Consider the following 22,048-nt stretch of genomic DNA (forward strand, 5'->3'; position numbering starts at 1 on the left):
TCAGCCCCAGCTCAGGATGGCCATGAAACTTCTTTCTGCAGACAGATTCCCTGTCTCACAGTTTATGGAATAGGAAAATACAGATGGTCAATAAACACAGAAAACATGCTCTGGTTCACTACTAATTATGGAAATGCATGCATATTACAGGACACCATCCCACATAGGAAGAAGCAGTTAGGATTACAGTTAAATCCAATAAGGAGGCAGGACAGTGGCAGCTCACTTGTTGGCTTGTTTGAGCATAATTTGCTACAGCTATTTTGGAAAACAGTGAAATTGTCTAGTAAAACGCTGAATATGTATATACCTCAAGCTGTAGACTGACTGGGTCTCTCTTCCCTCCCTTGCATATGTTGAAGCTCTCCTACCCAATGTGAGGTTATTTGGAGGTAAGACCCTTCACAGATAATTAAATTTATATGAAATCATGAGGGCAGAGCCCCCATGGTGTGATGAATCCATGTTCTTATTAGAAGAGGAGGAGACCTCAGCCTTACATGTAAGACAGTACGAAGGCAGCTGTCTGCAAGCCAGGAAGAGGACTCTCAGCCAGGCCTGACCATCCCAGCACCCTGATCTTGGATTTGCAGCCTCCAGAACTGTGAGAAAAAAATGTCTTTTGTTCAAGCCACCACTCTCTATAGTGTTTTGTTGCGGCAGCCCAAGCTGGCTAAGATACCCAAAACCCAGCAGTTACACTATCTGGGATAATACCCTTGAGCAACTTTTATTTAAACTGTGGTAGTAACCTAGGTAGAGAAGTCATGAAATCAGTTCAGTGTCTATAAACCATCTTTTGTTTATTTAAGGAGATATTAACAACATAGAAATAGCAGGAGACAATATTGTTACACAAAACTTCTTTTATATACTGATAAACATCTACATACAAATATATGTATGTGTACCTAGGGTCAAAATATATATTTTATTTATTTTTACTGTGGATTGCAGTAAGAAGATATGGAAAGCCATGGTTCTAAAGGAACTGGTTTATGTGCTCAGAAATGTTTAGTGTTAGTGTTTAGTTTTTCCTAGTTTTCGGCTATTTCAACATGGATGTTCCTCTATAGAACAGGTAAACATTGTATTTATAGAACATTTAGACACTGTGAAAATTAATGAACTAGAGCAATATTTATACACTTAAATTAGTTATATCAACATGGATAAACCTCAGCACTGTGAAGTGGGGGGAAAGCAAGTTGCAGAATATGTATGTACTACATGATGCCATTCATATGAAGTTAAAAGACAAAGTAACACCACATTTTGGTAAAATACTGATGCACACATAGTAGTATAAAGAAATGCACGAGAATAATAAACACCAAATTCAGAGTAATGGATACCTCTGGATATGGGAGGTAGGGAGGGGACACAGGGATTTCGAGTTTATTGGCAGAATTTCTTAAGCTGGGTAGTGGGGACACAGATGTATGTTGTTATTGGCACCTTTATGTATATCTTAAATATTTCATAATAAAATTAAAGATTGTTTTCTGTCTCCAGTAGAAGGAATAAAAGTTCTTTATGACATTGCAGATGATATTAATGGAAATGAGTAAGATGTGAAGCTGATTCCTTTTAGATGCCTGCAGCACCTTTTGGATGTATCACCGTAAGCAACAAAAGCAATTTGATAATTTGGGCTTTAACAAAACCAATTTTATGCTTCAAAGGACAACATCAGGAAAGTGAAATGACAACCTGTGGAATTGGTAAAAAAAAATACTTATAAATCTTATATCTGATAAGGGTCTCGAATCTAGACTATATAAAAACTGTTCCAAGTCAATAATAAAAGACAAAAAAAACAATTAAAAAAACCTATAGACATATCTCCCAGGAAGAGATACAGTTGGTCAATAACACTTGAAAAGAGGCTCGGCATCTTTAGTCATCAGGGAACTGCAAATCCAATCCACAGTGAGATACCACTTCACACCTGCTAGGACCACGAAAGTCAAAAAGTCAAATAGCAACAACCGTTGGTAAGGAATTAGAGAAGTCAGAAGTCTCATAGATTGCTGATGGGAATATAAAAAAGGTACAGCTACTTTGGAAAACAATTTGTTTTCTCAAATGGTTAAATGTGACAGTAATTGAAGGCGGGCATGACCAACTTTGTTATGGGGTGTGACCTGCCCTGACCCTGAGATGCAAGTTCACCTGGAGATCTACCCTCCATGGAGAGAGGGGCAGCTTGCTGAGGGTGAAGATAATTCAGCAAGAAACGAACCATTCCCCACTGAAATATAAGTGCTTGTCCTCAAGGCAGGTCAGGACCATTGCCTGTGAGCTCTTGAGACCTGCCCCAGGTTTTTGCCCAGAAAGCTTACAGCCATCGCGAGAGACCGTTTCTGACAGCTGACATCCCACTACAGCGGCCCTTACTGCATCCTTTGGGCAGTGAGTCACATGGGGTCAGAGTGGGGGCAGTTTCTCGCCAGACATGCCCCTGCCCTCTGTGAGATTCTGCTGCAATTGCCACCCCCACTTGCCTGGTCTCCAGCTCCTGAGAGTCGCTGTCACTGCTGAGAGTTCGTGGTGTCCCTTGGATGCTGAGGCAGAAAACACCCTTAGGACCTTAGTTTTATGTAGTGCTGGGTTATCCAGTTACCCGGTTTCATCTAGTTAGTAATTTTCCACTTCCCAAAGTAGAGGGCTGAATTCTGCTGATTAGCTTTTTGGGCTCTTGGCAGAGTAGGTTCGTTTGTTGTGACATTAAAGCTGTATACCATTAAAAATGCGAACCTTGCACTCAGTGTTAAAACATGCAAAATCTTCAGCATAGGCATCAACCAGTCAGAACCCGCACTGAAAGTAGGGCTCAAGCAAGTTCCTGTGGCAGGTGTCGGATTAACCCTATCATTGCTGGACTGCAGATCCTGGGGAGCGACCAGGATGGTCAGAAGGGTACGCCAGGGCTAGGGCATAGGTCAACTGCGATTGAAATGTGTCATTATTGTAACAACTGATGGGACCAAACTAGTGTATACTGTCACTAAGTCAGTCTTGCCTTCACCTAACCTGTCTGTGCTTCAAGTTGCTAACTCATTTAAAGTGGGGCTGGGAGGACTCCCCTGATGGGATTGTCTTAAGGAGTAAATGAATCCAGGGCCAAGTTGATGGCAGCAGTCTTACCAGCTCTGCACCAATCAATGCTATTCAGCTGACTCAGCCAGGAAGCATGTAGACCAAATTAAACTTGTCTTTAGGCTGCTAACAAATCTCATGGTCGCAAAGTTAAACTCTTGGAACATCTTTTCAGAAGTGAAATGCTTCAAAGGAAGCAATCAGCAGTTTGGGTATGTGATAACTGGCATGGGGTGGTGAAAATTAGAATGTCCCAAGGTCTGCCATAACTGCTAACAAGCTGTGTGACTTCCCGGGGTCAGCCACCTCTCTGGATCTCAACTTCTTCATCTGTGAAGGGAGTATGCATGCAGGCCTACCACTGCAGTGAGGGGGGCCCACCCTCATCCTGTAGGCTGCTGAGACCCAAACTCCAGGTGCGTCTCTGTAAGGGGCAGAGAAAGGTAGCTCAGGGAGCTGTGGTCACGCTCATCCTTGGTCTGGTGTATTGCCTGAGTACATCGCTCTGGTTGGCTGGACAGTCTGAAGAGAATAGAGGCCAATTTTGTGTCATCAGTCTCATCAGCCCTGTAACCTGAATCAATCCTATTTGACTTAGCTCAGCCAGGGTCTGTGTGGGCCAAACAAAACTGGTCTGCAGGCCTGACTTAGCCTGCAGGCTGCCAGTTTGCTGCTTCTGTACCATGCAGATTTCACTGGTGCAGCAAATACTAAATGCTTCTTATGTTCTAGGCACTGGGCCAGACCGCAGGGACACAAAGGTGACTGGAAGTCAGCCCTCACCCTCAGGTCACTTACTCCATCTGGTGTAACAAACCGTTGTCACAAAGCCTGACAAGCACTAAGACAGAGCTCAGTGCAGTGGAAACAAGAAGGCTCCCTGAGCCATCTTTGGGGTGCAGTGAACAAATGGAGGAAGAGCTCGTGCAGACAGTGTTGGTGAGCTAAGTTTGCAGGGTGTCAGGAACTCTGTGAGGTCAGGGGAGATAGAAGGTGGAGGGTGTGGGTGGATGCTGTTCCAAAGCTCTGGAAAACATGGAGGTGAGAAGGAAAGCGTGGCTCTGGAGGAACTGCAACTGGCGGGGAAGTGGGTGAGTGCTGGAGGCTGGAGTTGGGAGCCATGAGGCAAAGGGCCTTGAATGCCTCACTAGCATCTCAGATGCTCTGGCTGTTGATCTCCACCAATAGAATGTGTATTACCCTCAAAAAGCCTGCATTTTGAGGCAGAAAATGAACATCTAAACATATGCAATGGAGCTGTACCTCAAATGATGGGAACCCTAAAGTATTATATGGAGGAGGAGGAAGCAGCTTTTCCTAGCAAGGAAATGGGGAATTGGAAGTGGGAAATTTGATGAGGAAGCTTGTGCAGGAATTGAACAGTTACATGAATAAGGCTGTCTCAGGTGGTAGGATGAACAGGGAGGAGAAATCAGAATAAAGAAATCAATTTATGAGGTTGAGTCTTCATGATTTAGTTAGAATATGGGGGTATTCAGCATGTGAGTGAGGAAGGAAGAGTCAGGAAGAGAGGTTCATGGGTTATTACATCCACTGAGTGGGAGATGCAGAGAAGGACTCAGGTATAGGGACTGCAGCAGAGGCTTTGGGGTGCCCCACGTCATAGCCCTCTGAGATGACAGGTTATTGCCCTTTGTACTCTGCCTTAAGAAGGAGACAGCACCACGTGCCATGTCCCTCTTTGGCTTTGGGACACCAATACATACTGCAGTTGAAAGTACTGTTGCCGTTATGCATTGAGCCACTTAGAGCAAGGAAGTGCTCTTCAGCAAACCCAGGCTAGAATATAAGCTTCCTTGCTGCTTGTACCATTATGACACAGTAAATTCAGTGGTGCTGGAGGTATTTTTGATGGATTAGGGTGTGGTGTGGAGTCTGGCAAGCCCCAGTAGGAGGGGGGTGCCATGGGATCCTACAGGTTTTGGAGGCAAGGCTGTGCCTTCTGTAGCAGAGAACTATTCACCACTTGAAAAGCAGCTCCCAGCACGCTCTTGGGCCCTGACCATGCAGCATCAATTGACCAAGGCATCAGCTGCTCATGATGAGCTGAGTTTTGTACCATTCATGTGTCCCTCCTGTTGTACCAACAGGAGTCCGGTCTAAGATGGAAGTAGTACACCTAGGATTGGGCAAAAGGCCAAGGGGCATGAGTAAGCTGCACAGACTTGCTAGCTGCACAGGCTTCTTCCCCAGACCTCCCAGGCACACCCCCGTCTCCCTCAGTTCACACCAAGCATTTTCTTGTGACAAGCTGCTGGAGGAAGAAAGACCCCAGTTCTGGTTCAATGTGTTGATGTTAGCCAAAAACAGACTGCTGGTTTCACTAAAGCCCCAGCAGGGTAGCCCTGAAAGACGAGTGGAACCTCTCCCAGTGGGCAGGACTTGCAGCAGTGTATCTGTCCATGAGTGTGCTCTAGAGGGAGAAGTCTATGTATTCCATAAGGATCTGTATTGGGGGCTACGACAGAGGAGCTTGGTTGGTCGGTCAGGCCTGAAGGGAGAAAAAAGAAAGGCAAGGAGGTCAGGGGAAGCAGCACGTGGGCAATCCTATGGGAGTGGGCACAAAGCATGTGGGTCGTCATTATGTTCCTGCTAATGTTTGCCAGAGACCACCCAGCACAGAGGAAGTGCTCAACAGCGTGACGCCCTGTGGAGGTCAGCCTTGTCCTCGGCCACTGGGGCTTGCACAATGAGCCCACGAATAGGGTAGCCATGGGGAGGCATGGAGGCTAGGCAGGGGCTCCCTTCAAGGTGGTGCTGTTCACCGCCATTGCTGACCGATGTGTCAGCTCAGAGACAGGCTCCAAGTCCTTGAGCAGCCAGCTACTTGAGGAAAGTTCATTACATTCGGCCCCTTCCACCTTGGAAAGAGCAGTGACTCCTCCTTCCTGGGATTGATACCTATCCTAGCATCCATCTGAGGGTTTACAGAGTGCCTGACTTATTTACATGTGATGCCTCATAACATCACACCTAAGAGACCCATCTTATGGTCAGGGAAGTGTGCTGATGGGTATGTGATCACGGAATCTTCTGGTCTGATATATATCAAATTGCTGGAGGTTGCGGATCTCATAGGATGATAGAATGATTTGCAAAAACAGCTAAGGTCCCAGCTTGAGGAAGACACTAGGTTTGGTTACTGTCACCCAGAGTGGACCTGTTCTATGGCACTGAGTCCCTAGTTGCAAGAATACACAGGTCCAGGAATCAAGGGTGAATGTAGAATTGGTCCCTTTCCCCATCACTCTCAGTGGTCCACTCGTAACAGGTGAGAGGACGTCTGGAACTCAGGAGATGCACTCAGAAACGTGTGTGTCTTGAACTCAGGGCTTCCCTGCTTGGTGGTATCAGAAGAATGGGCTCTTATAACAACTCTGAGCTGACACGGCCAAGTCCACTGAGGGCTCAGACTCCTCAGGGATGTAGGTCTGAGTCATCGCATCAGGCAAACACCTAGACCAAAGAGAATCTTGAAGAGGTGGTGGAGAAGGAAGGTAGCGATCAGCAGTGTCGCCCTCTGGACCTGCTGTAGCAGCGAGTCGGGTTGTAACCTGTCCCATTAACTCTCCTGTACAAACTGTTTTCACTAGAATAATTATGGCTGACCACTACCTTGAGTGGAGAAGGAAATGGCAACCCACTCCAGCTTCTTGCCTTGAGAATCCCATGGACAGAGAGAGGAGCCTGGTGCACTACTGTCCTTGGGGTCACAAAGTGCCGGACACAACTGAGCGACTGAGCACTACCTTGAGGCCTCTGTGACTGAATAGACTTACTGTGGATCTGAGTGGTGCAGAGGGATAGACTGGGGGGCCCTGCACTGCATCCCCTTCATTAGCCTCTGATTTCAGCTGCAGCCGTGATAGGTCTTTGTGAGCTTAGACTCGTGTTGATTGCACCCCCAATTCAAGCACACGGTGTGTGCCATTTTGGTATCTATTCTAGAGCCTTCTTTTAAGCCACAGGAATCTGTTTCACTTGTGTCATTCAAACAGCGCAGAGGGATTTCCCTGGTGGTCCAGTGACTAAGACTCCATGCTTCCAATGCAGGGGGCCCAGGTTCAATCTGTGGTCAGGCAACTAGATCCCACTTGCTGCAACTTAAGATCCCACATGCCGCAACTAAGACCCAGCACAGCCAAATTAATGAATAAAAATAAATATTAACAAATAGGTAACCCAGAAGCCCAGAAGTTGGGGAAGTTAATGGCCCTGGGCATACATGCTCAGTCACTAAGTCATGTCCAACGCTTTGCGACCCCATGGACTGTAACCCGCCAGGCTCCTCTGTCCATGGGATTCTCCAGGCAAGAATACGGGAATGGGTTGCCATTTCTTCCTCCAGGGGTTCGTCCCAACCCAGGGATCGAACCCACATCTCCTGTGCCTCCTGTATTAGCAGGAGAACTCTTTAATTGAGCCACCTGGGAAGCCAGATGGCCCTGGGACAACCCGCTAGAATGGAGGATGGGAGCCAGTGGATGGATGCTCTCACCTCGTCTGCACTAGGTGGGGGATAAATGCCTAGCCTCACATTTGTGGGAGCCGGTAGACAAATCTGGGGGGGCATTCTTCGTGCTTCTTTGGAGAGTCCAGTGGGATTGAGGCCCCCCACCCCAACGCTGCTCATAGCAGTAGCTTTGATGTTGGACCTCATATTGGCTTTTCCTCCTTTGCTCTGCCTCCTCCGTTCCTCACTCCTATTTCCTGAGATCACTCTCTAATTAAACTGCCTACATCTGAATGCTTGTCTCAGGCTCTGCTTTTGGGAGAATCTCAACTAAGACAGGAAGAGGCCGAGTTCACTAAGAACTTGACGTGCTGAGGAGACAGAGTGGAAACAGGCAGCAGGCAGTGGCCGTGTGTTTGGAGATGTAGATTTATACATGAGCATAAAGTACAGATAAAAATGACAACCACACCGCCCTTCCTCAAAAAAACCCTGCAAAACCCAACCATATTTAAGAGACCCATGGAAGAGAAACACCCTTGTAGAGCAGTGGTTCTCACCCAGGGGCCATGTGACAATGCCTGAGGCCATTTCTAGTTGTTGCAGTGTTCGGGTGCGATGCTGCTTCTGGCATGGAGTGAAGGTTAGGGACACTGCCGAACACCCTGCAACACACAAGTCCGATCTCCATGACAAAGAATTATCCAGTCCCGAATGTCAATAGCACTGTAGTTGAGAAACTGTTCTAAGATTGCGAAGATCAGGGGTAGGAAGAAAACCAGGAGAGAGAGAGGTTGTGAAAACCAGAGTTCCCTGGAGCCAGGAGGGCCAGGAGGGCCAGCAGGTCAATGCTACAGAGGGGCAGGGGAGGTGGGAACTGATAATCGTCCATTTAGTTTAGCAATGAGGACCTTTAGTAATGTGATTTCATTAGCAGCGTGGGGGCAGAGGTCAGTTTGGAGTTGGGGAAGGAGGACTGAAAGGCAGTGAAGACAAGCACAGACTCTTTCCCGAGCTTTGAGGTGAACAAAAGGGGTGTTGGGATGAGCTACGAGGTGCTATAGAGGAGAGGAAGAGCTTAGGAAGATGTTGGAAAGACAAACACCCTGTATATGCCAACGACAGAGAACAAGTAGGGATTCAGAAAGGGGATGATTGATGGAAGAGAGGACCCATGGACATCTGTGGTACCAAAAACCAGAGCAGAGGTGCCCTAACTTGAATCAGGTAAGGAAAACTTCGTCTGAGGCTGGAAGGAGGCAGGGTGGCCATAGTTAAACACACAGTTGGGTAGGGGAGTGTAGACTGTCAAGGGTTAACCTGGTGGCTTTTTGTTTTTGGCATGTCTGGGAGACATGACCTTCTGCAGGGGAGAGGTGGTGGGGTAACAGGCTATGAATAACTGCTTGTTGATGGATTATAGGGGATCATATTTTGCACTGCGATTTTGTATTGCTCTGCTTTCCCAAATGAGTCTCCTTGGGCAGTTTGTCTATTTTCTTGCCTCAGATGTTCCAAAAGTGAGCAAAAGGCAACTGTGGAAACTCGGGGTCCCCCCACCCCAGGACGTCAGTTGAGCCTGTCCTCTGTGGAATGCCTGTGGGAATCCCAAGTTCCCTTCAAGATGTTTATGGACTTGGGTTTTGGGGATCACCTCTGTCTCTTGGTTCCTGTATCTGCATGTGCACTCTGCTCCATCATGGATTTAAGCTTGGACATGAAATCCTCTCATTCTACAAAATCACCTCACACCAAACATTTGGGCGTGTGGCCGGGTCTGGGTTCTTGCAGAGCCCATACCTGTGCCATTTTGTGGGCACCTTGCTCCTCCTCATCCCTTCCCAGATCCTCGTCTGCCTCCTGCTAATTGCCCTCATCTCCAGTTCCTTCTGCCACTAGTAACTCAGCCATCCTCAGCTCCCAAACAGGCTACCCCAAACCATCTGGGCGCATGGTAGACAAGAAAGCTTCCTTTAGACAGATTCATCCTCCAGCAGAAAGTGGTTATGGCTTAAAGCCGTGAAAATGTGTTTTCTCATGGGAGAAGTTCAAAATACAAAATACATAAATAATTTAATGAAATGTTCATCTGTCTTAATTCCTAAAGTGAGTACTGCTCTGGTTGTCAGTCCCACACCGACTTCCCTGTGTTGGCCTGCTTCATCCAATCCTCTCATCTCCCCAGGAAGAACTGAAGCCCTTGGGGGCATGCTGGGTCCTTGCTTTCCCCACCAAATGTGTTTTCTGTAGGACTACAGATTCAGTTAGGGTTTGGGGACCTCTAAGATTTAAGCCCAAAGCCACCACAGCAACTCGCTCTAAGCCAGGAAGGGCCACTCTACGACTGTCTGTCACCTTGTAAGGTGTCAGCTCCTTCGGGAACAGCACAGGGAGACATTGGGAGACGGAGCAAAGCTAGAGGAGGAAGAGGCCCACCTGGGAAATGGTCCCAGTCCCCTCGACTGCCTCCTTTGTCTCCAGGGGGCTGGCCTAGAAGTCAGCAGCCCCAGCTTCTGGAACTTGCTCCTCGTCAGCCTTGTGACCTCTGTGTTCTCGTCTGTAGACTGAGGGTAATAAGGGAGGAAGAAAGACATGCTGAAATAGGTTCTACGAACAGCTGCCTGGTAGTCACTACTTAATACACCCCAGATGCCCCGTTTCCTTCTGCTTTTGCCACAAGGAAAGGGAGCCTTACCATGTCTTGCCTGGTGCTCAGAATGATTAGCCAAGTGCCCGGTGACCCTCGACCGCTCCCTTCTGCAGAGCTGGCTCATCAGTCAGCGAGGGGGCCTGGAGCACCACGCCTCACCGGTGAGCCGGGTGGGTGTAAGATCCCAGCGTGCCCGCAAGCTTCAGCTCCTGGGGAGATGAGAGGACGGGATGAAGCAGTCTGACCACAGGGAAGACGGTGTGGGACAGACGACCAGAGCAGTACTTTAGAAATTAAGACAGATGAACATTTCATTACATTTCTTATTTATTTATTATGTTTTTGTAGTTTGAACTGCTCCCAAGAGAAAACGGGTGTTGCCCCCCACACCTGTCCTGAAAGTCAGGCCCGGCCCTGCCCACCTCACGGCCACGGAGGCTCCTGGTGCAACACTGGCGGCGCCCAGCAGGGGCCGACCTCGCTCTTCTCCGCTGACGGCTGCTTAGTCACTTCAGTCGTGTCCGACTCCCTGCGACCCTATAGACAACAGTCCACCAGGCTCCCCTGTCCCTGGGATTCTCCAGGCAAGAGTACTGGAGTCGGTTGCCATTTCCTTCACCAATACATGAAAGTGAAAAGTGAAAGTGAAGTCGTTGACAGCAGCCTGGAAAAAGGGTTCTGCAGGGTTTTCGGACCATGAGCCAAAGTAGGACGTGCGTTTTATCTCACCACCCAGTATGGATCTTTGCACATGTGTATTTTACTAAACAATACTTACTCTACTACTTTTTGTGTGCATTCTGATCTAGTCTTCTCAGTGCTGTCCCTTATGAGGTCATTTTAAAGCATACTGCTCCCTCCTACCAATAGATGGAGACCTACGCTCTGAAATTCGCTGGGAATCTCAGTGAGGGAGTCCGGGAGGTTAGGTCTTGGTCGCCTAGGGAAGGACAGTCAGGCTGCCCCTGTCACCCCAGCTCTGCCTTTTTCTCCTGCTGTGACCTGAACGACTTACTCCACCCACTCTGTGCTCAGTAAAGACAGCACCAGTCATAACAACAGCTCCTTTCCCACTCAGAAACAAGGATGGATGGCTGCAGAGTGCCAGTCGGAGCCTGCCTGGCATCTCATGGGCTTATTGATCCAACACATGTTGACACCTGTTATTGCACATAACTGAGCAGGAAGCTCCTGGCCAGGCTGAGGTAGCCAAGAAAAGAAGCACACAGATGTGATGGGTGCCTGGGTGGTGATTAGCACGGGACACTCTGGGGTGTGAATTCTCAGCCCTTAACCCAGGTACACGGGGTCAGAAACCAGGGGTGGGCCCGGCTATCTGTTTAACAAGTCCACCTGGGGATGCTGGTGCATATTCTGATTTAAGAATGACTGCCGGTAGTTACCAGACTTCGCTGCATCTCAGGGAATCCAGCAGCAATCTGATCACGGTGTCTGAGAGTCAGGCATCAGTAGTTTTTTAAAAAAGATCCCCAGGTGATGCCAATGTGGAGCAAAGCAGGGCAATCACTGCCCCCACCCACTCCTGGGGTGAGGCATCTGAGAGGGCTTTCATGGGTGGCGGGGAGCGCCATGTAGGCAGAAGCCTTAAATGCAGCAGAGGCTTGTGAGTGAACCCAAGTTCACCACAAGTTGGAGGGGTGCCCATAGAAGTTTCCAAGGGACTATAATCTAGTGTTGAAGAAGCTGGGCTCTGGAGATAAGCCGTCTGGGTGTGAATAACGCTGCACCTGTCCTTACTGGCTAGTGGGACCGCAGGGTCATCTCACCAGTAACAAAGGAGGAGGTTTCTTATATGTGCTGAAGGCTCACAGCAACCGCATATCTTGGGAGCTTCATGTGACAAGAGATGACCCTGGAGAGACGGGGGAACAAAGCCTCAGAAGGCTTCATCACCACGTCTGGACCTGAGGGCCCTGGGAAGCCACTGGGGAGTGTCAGTGCTGGGGGCCCGTGAGGCGGTGTGTATGGAGAATGTGCTAGAGAACAACTCGGCTGGAGCGGAGAGGTCAGGGAGGGGCTGGTCACCCCGAGACAGGTCAGATGTGACTGAGGCCCTCCTGCCGAAGGGGTGGAGATGGTGAAACAGGTGGGACTTGAGGGTGAGGAAACAGCCTGTTTCCGGGCTCAATGCACCGGGTGGTCTGCACAGTGCTGAGGAACCCTCTGCACCCAGCCCCACCACTAGGTTTTCCCTTGGTTTTGTAGACGGAGGCCTGGAGGTAGGCATGGTCAGGCTGGGCCTTTTGGCACGTGGCCCCGGCCTCCCCACCCCCACCACTTGCACACACTTCTTGACGACGGCCTGAGCATTCAGAAGTCATTCCTTGGCTGAAGGCTTGAAGGCCTGTCCAGGCGGGTTGACTCGTCACTGAATGTGTCCCACCTCCAGGCCTTGGCCCGTCCTCCCCCTCTCCTCCTGTCTATCAGAATCCTGCCTGCAGGCCACTCTCCTCCAAGACACTCTCCCCAGCTTATGGCCTGGAAGTCTCCTAAGTGCAGTGACTGCCCTGCAAAGGACAGTGTCCTGGACGTGCCATGTGGTTCTGTGGTCGGCCTGCACCTGTGGCCCCCGAAACGAACGTGTGGAGGCTGAGAAGGGTCTCCACGCCTCTGCGCCCCTCCCAGCAAGCCTGGCCCAGTGTTCTGCTCAAGAGATGTGCGGGTAAGGCCCCCTGACTAGGTTGGGAGGAAAATACAGAATTCAATTACCAGCTAGAAAGACCTTGTTGAGAATTAGATGATCAGAATTATCAGTTGAGGCCTCGGCCCCTAGGGGCTCAGTGGGAGAGAACAGAAGGCAGAAAACGTGGCAGTGTCAATCCTCCCAGGGGCTCAGCGGGCTGAGAACATCCCTCTGGTTTCTGCACGGGGGTCCCTTCTTCATCCTGCAGTGAGAGGTGGAGACAGCCGAGCCCTGGGCATCCCTGCCCCAACCCCTCCAAGGCGGCTTCTCCCAGCGCCTGGCCATTTAGGGGATGGATCCTGCTGGCCCCCAGCGAGAGACAGAACCAGGGACAGCATTCAAGAAAGATCACTTAGCAGCCAAGGAGCGTACCTAAGGCCATTTTGGTGGGGTGGGTGCTGTCCAGGAGGTGCCAGAAATATTAAGGTGAAAGTCCCAGAAACAATAGGAGAATTGTACAAAGTGAAAGGTGAAATTGTGTAACACAGATACTCATACCTGGGGGATTGGACGTAAGAGCTCAGACTTTGGACCAAGACAAACCTGAGTTTATTCACTAGTTAAGGGACATTGAGCAACACTGGAACCTAAACGTCTCAGAATCTCAAGTTTTCTCATCTGCTAAATGGGGATGATGATAGCATCCATTATGCAAGTGATTAAAAGTTTAATTATATATGTTCAAAAGTATGATACAGTGATTAATTGATACATATGATAAAGGTATATAAAGCCCTTCAGCCAAGAGTCTGGTGCAGAACAAGCTCTAATAGGTGGTAGCTGTTACTGTTGCTGCTGTTCCTTCTGGTTATGAGTCGTTACAGGAGTTCAGGGAAGGATAAATCCTCGGAATGATCCCAAATGGCCTGAGGAGACAAGACTGTAGGATGGGTTAGAGAAGAGAAGGACTACCCAGCCCAAGGGAGCAAAATGTCTTGATTTTCAAAAAGAGAATAATATGCTTCCTGGGATGTAAGCTTAATGTCACTCCACAGCATTCTAGAATTATTAGACAGATGGTCCGGGAGCACTTTACAGAGAACCATACTCATGCCAGAATTAATTCATTAAATCATGTCAAACCCAAATCCCCATTACCAAAGGATTTTTTTTTTCAATCACTCAACATATTTATTGTTAGCATGTTAGGAAAAGCAAAGAGTATTTTGGCAAGCACTGAGCAAAGCTTCCTGTGCTGTCCATGTGGACATGAGAGAGACGTGAGCTGGGTGATGGGGAGGTGAGTTCTGTCACAGTGTGAACAGTTTTGCCCCCAGAGCGGGACAAGGGGACGAATGTCAACCTGGAGCGTGGTCCCAGTGGCAGCCAGTGGGCTCTGGTCCAGCCACTGAAGAGCCAGAGGAAGCACGTGGTGGGAGGGATGCACAGCAGAGGACGTCATCGTAGCATTAAGGATTCAGCTCATTAGGAGCAAGAAGGAATCGCAGAACAGCAGAAAAGTAACAGTGTATGCTACTGTATGTTTTTTCTAATGGGAAAATGCAAGCTCATGGAAGAAAATCTAGAAATAATAGATCATGAAGATGTACGCAAAAGGTACCTGTAATTCTCCCTGAACGAGTGATTTAATAGCCTAGGAAGGATAATGGTGCAAAAGGGAATTCAGGGGCTACCGGAGAGGATGAGAGATCAGGATTGTTGAACCTAGAAAAGGTTCATGCTGTATCCGCCTTTGGAGAGTGGACATGCTGACGGGAAGGACATGTAGGCTCTCCTGTGCTATTCCAGAGAGCAGAACCGGAACACAGAGGCTCCCAGAGGCCACTCAGCTCACAGAGAACCAAAGCACCTTCCAAAAAGTAGCTCCCCCCACCAGTGGGACTGGCTGCCTTGGGACGGGGAGGTTCCATTCATTGGGAGTGTTTAAACAGAAGCTGGTTCCTGGCCACTTTTTCTCTCAATGTTGACAAAGACCCCTTGCACTGCTCCACTTCCTTTAACCTCGAAGGTTTGTGTGTCTAGAGGTGAAACCATGGAGGCAGAAGAAAACGTGTTCAGTTATCACAGAGAAGGAGAACATGTTGCAAAATGGTGTGCTCTGAACTCTGATGAAAGCAGAAAGTATTCACTGAAAAGAGATGGTAAGAAAATGAATGTTCATGCTTGTACATGCTTTTCACTCTGGGCTGTTTTGATTTCCCCGTTTCTACAGTTGACCTATTTAAAATACAGTCAATGTCATGTTAACATAAAGTAAATGTACCTCTTACATGTGTGAGGCTACTTCCTTTACTGAAACAATAAACTAGGAAGGGGGTCAGAGGGAACATAGTCTAGATAAATATTTAGGGTGGGGTTGATTGTAGAAGGCCTCGAAAGTCAAGTAGATTGTTTAGGTTTTATGGTCACTACGATGGCAATGACAAGGTCAGCAAATGACCTTGTTTGCTGGGCCAAACTCAGGACTGATAATTGGACAGATAGCAGCCCATGTGTGGGGATGAGAAGACAGAATATAGTAACTGAAACTGCAAAACTCACAGAGAAGCAGTGTCAGAGTAGGAAGCCCTATGGAGTTCTTAAAGGCTGATACTTGTTTGCTTATGCATTCATCCAGTTGAATATCACTTATTAAACTCTATCTGTATACCAGACACCGTGCTATGTGCCTGATGCAATCAGGTCCTTTGAGAGCTGAGTGCAGGACACACTAGAACGTAAGATGGAGATGAAATGGCCAATTAGAAGGTCCCTGCAAATCCAGGTTAGAGGTTCTGAGTGTCATAAGCAGGAAGTCCTCCTGGTGATACTTAGTCTTTGCTTGTCTTGAAGCTGCACGAAGGGTCCCTTTCAGCACTTTGAATAGGGCAGAGTGCACAGCAGGCAGATGGCCATGTGGTGTGAAGAAGGGCTTGCAGCCACTCCATGAATAGCCATCCCTCTGTATCCATGGGGATGCTCAAGCCTCTCATATAAAACGGTGTAGTCACTGCATGTAGCTTGCTAGCATCTTCCCATGTACTTTATTTTTATATATTTATTAATTTGGCCGTACTGGGTCTTGGCAGCAGCACGCAGGATCTTGAGGCATGTAGGATCTTTAATTGCGGATTATGAACTCTTAGACACAGCAAGTAAACTCTTTGTGGGCATGAAGGATATAGTTCCCCGGCCAGGGATCAAACCCAGGCATTGCATCGGGAGAGCAGAAGTCTTAGCTACTGGACCACCAGCAAGGTCCCCTCCCATATACTTCAAATCAGTGGTCCCAACCTTTTCGGGACCAGAAACCAGTTTTGTGGAAGATGGTTTTTTCACGGATGGGGGTGAGGGGGTTGGGGGGATGGTTTGGGGATGATTCAAGTGCATGACTTTTATTGTGTACTTTGAAAGTGAAAGTCGCTCAGTTGTGTCCGACTCTTTGGGACCCCATGGACTATACAAGTCCATAGAATTCTCCAGGCTAGAATACTGGAGTGGGTAGCTTTTCCCTTCTTCTCTAGGGGATCTTCCCCACCCAGGGATCGAACCCAGGTCTCTGGCATTGCAGGCGGATTCTTTACCGGCTGAGCCACAAGGGAAGCCTTTGTGCACTTTATTTCTATTATTATTACATTGTGATATATAATGAGATAATTTTATAACTCACCATAATGCAGAATGAGTGGGGAGCAGCTGTAAATACAGATGAAGCTTGCTTGCCTGCCAGATCGTTTCCTGCTGTGTGGCCCAGTTCGTAACAGGTCAAGGACCCTACCAGGGGTTGGGGATCCCTGCTTTAAATCATCTCTAGATCACTTATATCTAATGCAATTTAAATACTATGTAAGCAGTTATGAATCCATCATGGGCGGTTGGTTGGATTTGAAGATGAAGAACCCCACGTATGGAGGCCTGACTGTAGTTCGCTGGTGTAGAAATGGCTTCTGGGCACATTCCTGCCATTCACTGTGAAAGGAGCAGGGCCAGAGACTGTATCACAATGTGTGTGTGTCCCCTGAGGCTGGGCTGTGAACAGTGGGTACAGCAGGAGAAATAAATTTTGAAGTGATGAAGCCAGAAGCTAGTCTGGGAAACATTCTTCTGATCATCAAATGCATAAAATCAGAAACTTTAATTCTTATCAATCCCAGTTCAAAATGGAAGTGCAGTCCTAGGATTGATAAGGCTTCTCTCCTTGACTAGACTCTAGTCAGGCTCCTTTGAATTCTCTTAACTGGGCCCTGCCTTTTGGGCTTCTGTGTTTGTCTCTCCATCGCCCAGTATTAGCAAGACTCCTGCTACGTCAGTCAGTTTAGCCAGATTCCCCTAATCCCTTACTTGATCACTCTCTCCTCTAGTACCCCCTGGTGATGCCTGATCACCCTATCCTGCCTTTAGCAGGTAACCCCTCCCCCTGATGCTTCCTCTTCGTAATTTTCCATCCATTGACCACCACCCTGCTCCTGCTCCTTGGCTGTAAATCCCCATTTTTATTGCTGTATTTAGGGTTGAGCATGCTGTCTCTCCCTTCTACAAAACTCCATTGTAGTAGCCAACCCCTCCCCCTCCTTACCATCTTAAACAAGTGTCATGAATGATTTTTTTTTTTTGAATGATTTTTTAAAACATGATACCCATCATACTTTTTCTCAAAATGGGAAGCACATGAAATATAATTTATCACATTTTTGGTGTGTTTAAGTTTTTGGATGATCTGAACACAGAAACTTGAAATGCCCTGAATTCCTGTTGTTTACATCCAAAGGAACCGATAGACATTTCCCCCAATTTAGCAATAATCATAAACATTTACACTGCAATACAGTAATAATGTGTGAACGTGAACATTTTCTAAACTATCCATAGTCAAAGAACAAATTTAGATAAACCACATTAGAGGAAAGACAAGGTTATCTTTCTATTTTCTCTGTGGAGAACAGAACAGTTTCAGAATCGTCTCAAGAAAAGGTAATCAAAGAGTATAAAGCTCCGAAAAAGATAGAAGAAAAGTACAACAGAGGTGGATTGGGCTGTAAATGAATTTAAAATGTTGTTATTTTTCTGTATTTTGTGAAATTTGTAGTATCTCTTAGCTTTTTCTTTTCTTTTTTTGATGTAGGCCATTTTTAAAGTTTTTATTGAATTTGTTATAATATTTTGTTTTTTTATGTTTTTGTTCTTTTGACCTCAAGGCATGTGGGAATCTTAGTTTCTTGACCAGGGATCGAACCCTCATCCCCTACATTGGAAGGAAGAAATCTTAACCACTGAATCACCAGTGGTCCCGCTTAGCTTTTTTTGATATTTGTAATTTAGCATGCTATTTTCCTCATTCAAGATCAATTTTAAAGTTTGTACTCCTTTTAATTTTGTATTTGTCACATTGTATTCTTTTTGTTACAGAGTTCTACCTCCAATCAAACAGACAAAACAAATACACTGTGTAAGCTACAAGTCCCTCTGTCCCTGCCCCACAGATGGGTGACTTGGTGACTCTCCGTGGGCCTCTGTGTCTTTCCCCCCAGTGAGGGTCAGTGCCCTGAGCTTTCACCAGACCCTCTTTCAGGCAGAATTAGAGAGATGAGCCAGATAATCCTGCCATCATGCCTCACGCCTGCACAGGGAGAGCACATGTCAGCCAGTACTTCATTTGATCCTTCCTGCAAGCCATTAGGAAAAAAAACCTCGCTTTTTAATTATGGAAATGTTCAAATTTATGCACAATTAGGTGGAATAACCCCAGCTCCGTGCTGCGGGCTGGGCTCAGTGAGGTGAGGGGAGTGCTGGGCTGGGCGGTGGGGGGCCAGAAGTTAAATCTCTGTAGGCAGGATCTTCTCTCACCCCCGACCAAGCTTCCTGGCCCGGGGCATGGGTATTAATGTGCTCACGTCCACACCCCTGTGCCTGCCTTGGAAATGTGCAAAAACTCTGAACTACTGGGAAGGTGCAGGAAGCCAGCAGCAGGCTTAGGGCTCCTTCAGAACATGAGATGGGACCAAGGCTGCTTCTCTCAGGGACCTGAGGGGCCAGGTCCCCAGGCAGCAGGCCTCTGGGGGCAGGCTCCGGGAAGCATCAAAATCACTGCGGGGGCTTCTTCCACTTACGGGCTGTGCGCCTCACCCCGGCCTGTTCTGATACAGGCTGGAGAAGCGAGAGGATGGGGCACTCAGGGAAAATTAGCTGGTAAATCTGATACCCACTCACTTTGAGGCTGAGAACTGTGGCCTGAGGGGCTCACGGGAGTCACCAGGAGCCCTGGGGGAGCCCAGACCTGCTCACCGCTGAACGGAGCCATCCGCTCCAGAGGAGCACGGAGCGGAGCAGATCAGACCGCCTACGGTGAACCCCTGACCCACCTCCTCTCTAGCCATTTGACCCGGTCCAGGTGCTTGACCTTAGGATCCCCCTGCTTACCTAAAAAAAATGCAAATAATCGAAGCATCTTACCTTAAATGTGATGATGCACATGAAGCCCTTAGCACATAAAGAATTAGAGACATACTGCTAAAAAATGTTAGCCACTGCTAACATAAATTTCTTTCACTGACATCAGCCACAGGTGAAGAGGAAGGTGTATGTGGCAGCCTCTTCTCCCTCCTGCACACCAAGGAGGCAAGCTGCCAACGGCCAGAGGCTCACCCTGAAACCCAGTCCAGCTGGAGTCTCCTTTCAGCTCTGCTGGGACCACTCTCTTTTGTCTGAGGCCGGGGAGATGGGTTTGGGGGAGGGTCTCTGGTGTCATCCATTTCCATCCTTCCTATGGGCAGCTGGGGGCTGTCCCAGGAGAGGGAAGAGCCCACAGACCATCTTCCCTTTACAGCCGGAACAGATGGGAAGCCTGGAACCAGAGAAGGGACCTGGGCCGGCCGGTGAGGAATGGCAAAGGGGGCGGTCTTTCTCGGGCATCCCATTCTGCCCCTTTCCCTCTTGCCTGGAAGCCGTGATCCCCGAGGGGCTCAGGTGTGCATGCCGCCAACGTGCCTGCTCAGGAGGAAGGGGCTTTGACTCATTTTGTGAAGGCATTGAGGTCTAGACGCCTTTCTTCTAGACTGGCAATGTCTTGGAGTGATTTTCAAATGCCCGCCCTCAAGTGCTCAGACTAGGGAGGGACTGGGGGATTGGCACTCTGCCCGAAGCACCTCTTGGAGCCCCTAGGGCTGGGGAAGTGCGTTCTACATGGGAGAGTCTCCTCGGCCATGAGGCCCACTACCCCCACTCCCCTCCTGAAGCCGGTCAGGGCCGAGATGGCACTTGATCTCAACTCTGTCCTGCACTGCTGGTGGGCCCTTGGCAGGTGGGCACTGGGGACTGAGGCACAGCCCTCTTCGCTGCCCACCCTGCCAGGCAGCTTCTGGGGGACCCTCCTGGATGCTCGGATGTGGGCCCACTACCAGGCCCTCTCAGCCCCACACCCTGGCGTCAGAAGGCCAACACCTCTGGAATTAATCCGGGCTTAATTGGGTGAACTTGGACACATGGCAGCCACAGCGGCCATTTGGTAATGCGGCTAAGGAGCCGGGCCTTGCTGGTGATGAGACAGCTCTGATGTTCAAGGGCCTCGGGGCTGCGCCCTTTGGGATAACTCAGTGCTTGCCCACCCCCACTGCCCTGCGATGCCGCCCTGCACGCTGCAGTCTCGGAAGTAACAGATTTGATGTCCAGACAGCCAAATGGAGGAGCTTAAAACAGAGCCAAGAGGAAAAAGTCAGAGAGGGAGACCCCTGACACAGTCCATTTGTATTCATTACTATTATATGTGGCTCAAGCAAGAATGTTCATGCGTAGAGATTCAGAGAATCTGGGTTGGTATTTTTGTTTTTAATTAATTTATTTACTTTAATTGGAGGCTAATTACTTTCAATATTGTAGTGGTTTTTGCCATACATTGACATGAATCAGCCATGGGTGGACATGTGTCCCCCATCCCGAACCCCCCTCCCACATCCCTCCCCATCCCATCCCTCAGGGTCATCCCAGCGCACCAGCCCTGAGCACCCTGTCTCATGCATCGAACCTGGACTGGCGATCTGTTTCACTGGGTTGTTTATGACCGCAGCTCATCCTGACTTGTGTTCCCGGGGACCTTCCTCTCTGTGCTGGATACTGGATCCCTGCCTTTCCTAAGGGTGCTCATGCTCCCCACTACCTCTCTGGCTTCTCTAAATCCCACCCAGCTTTCCCAGACTAGTGCAGACCCCACAGCTGCCGGCAAGCCCTCCCTGACCACTTCAGACCTAGCCCAGCGAATCCACGAGTCCCCTCCCTCTCTGGGGTGGCAAGGTGGAGGGACAGGACCAGAGCCCTCCCCAGCTTGGGATGGTGGGAGTCTGAGGTGGCAGAGGAGAGGTGAGGCCTAATGTTAACTGCAAACCCACAGGTTGTAGGCATGTGAGAGAAACATGAGCTCTCGGTAATGGATTGCACTTCTTGTGGATGTTTCTGGGCATGTGACCCCCACCCAACACCCTCCCTCCACACACACACACACACACACAGGCCCACAGTCAAGGCAGCAAGGCCAACTGTGCCTGAAACAGCTGAGCAGTTGGGTCTAAAGTAGTGAAGAACAGAAGGCACCCCCCACCCCCACTAGTGTAACCAACTTGGTAAGTGAGAGTAGCTGTGGCAGCTGGCAGCACTCTGACTCATGGGAGGGCACGGGGAAGGCCCAGGGAGAGGGCTGGGAAGGAGGGGATGAGCTCTGCCTCCAAGCCCCAGGGTCAGGCAGAAAGTGCTGGAAAGGGCCCTGGAATCCCGGCCGTGCCTTCCTCTCCCCCGGTCTTTTCCCACCTGTGTCTATTCACCTGTCTATGTTTTGGAGTTTTGATAGGTTAGTTCACCTCTGCTGTGGAGCCTTCCTAGATTTCATCAGGCGCAGAAGTTCCTCCCACCCTTCATGTCTCAAATCCCATGGACGGAGGAGCCTGGTGGGCTACAGTCCGTGGGGTCACGAAGAGTCAGACGTGACTTAGCGGCTAAACAACAACAACAAAATTATAACTCTTAGGACACTGTCAAATTCTTCTCTCCTTCTAAACTGTGACCACCCAGGTGTAAGATTCCTAGTCCCCAGCATGGTGCCTGGCATAGAGGAGCTAGATGCTACATGGCAGTAATAAAATGAGATATCTCTAACATGTAAATAATAAAGAAAGAAAATGAAGTTGCTCAGTCG

Source organism: Bos grunniens, chromosome 24 (assembly GCF_055505025.1).
Source record: "Bos grunniens cultivar Pamir isolate PY7600 chromosome 24, Bosgru_T2T1.0, whole genome shotgun sequence".
In the NCBI taxonomy this organism is placed as follows: Eukaryota; Metazoa; Chordata; class Mammalia; order Artiodactyla; family Bovidae; genus Bos; species Bos grunniens.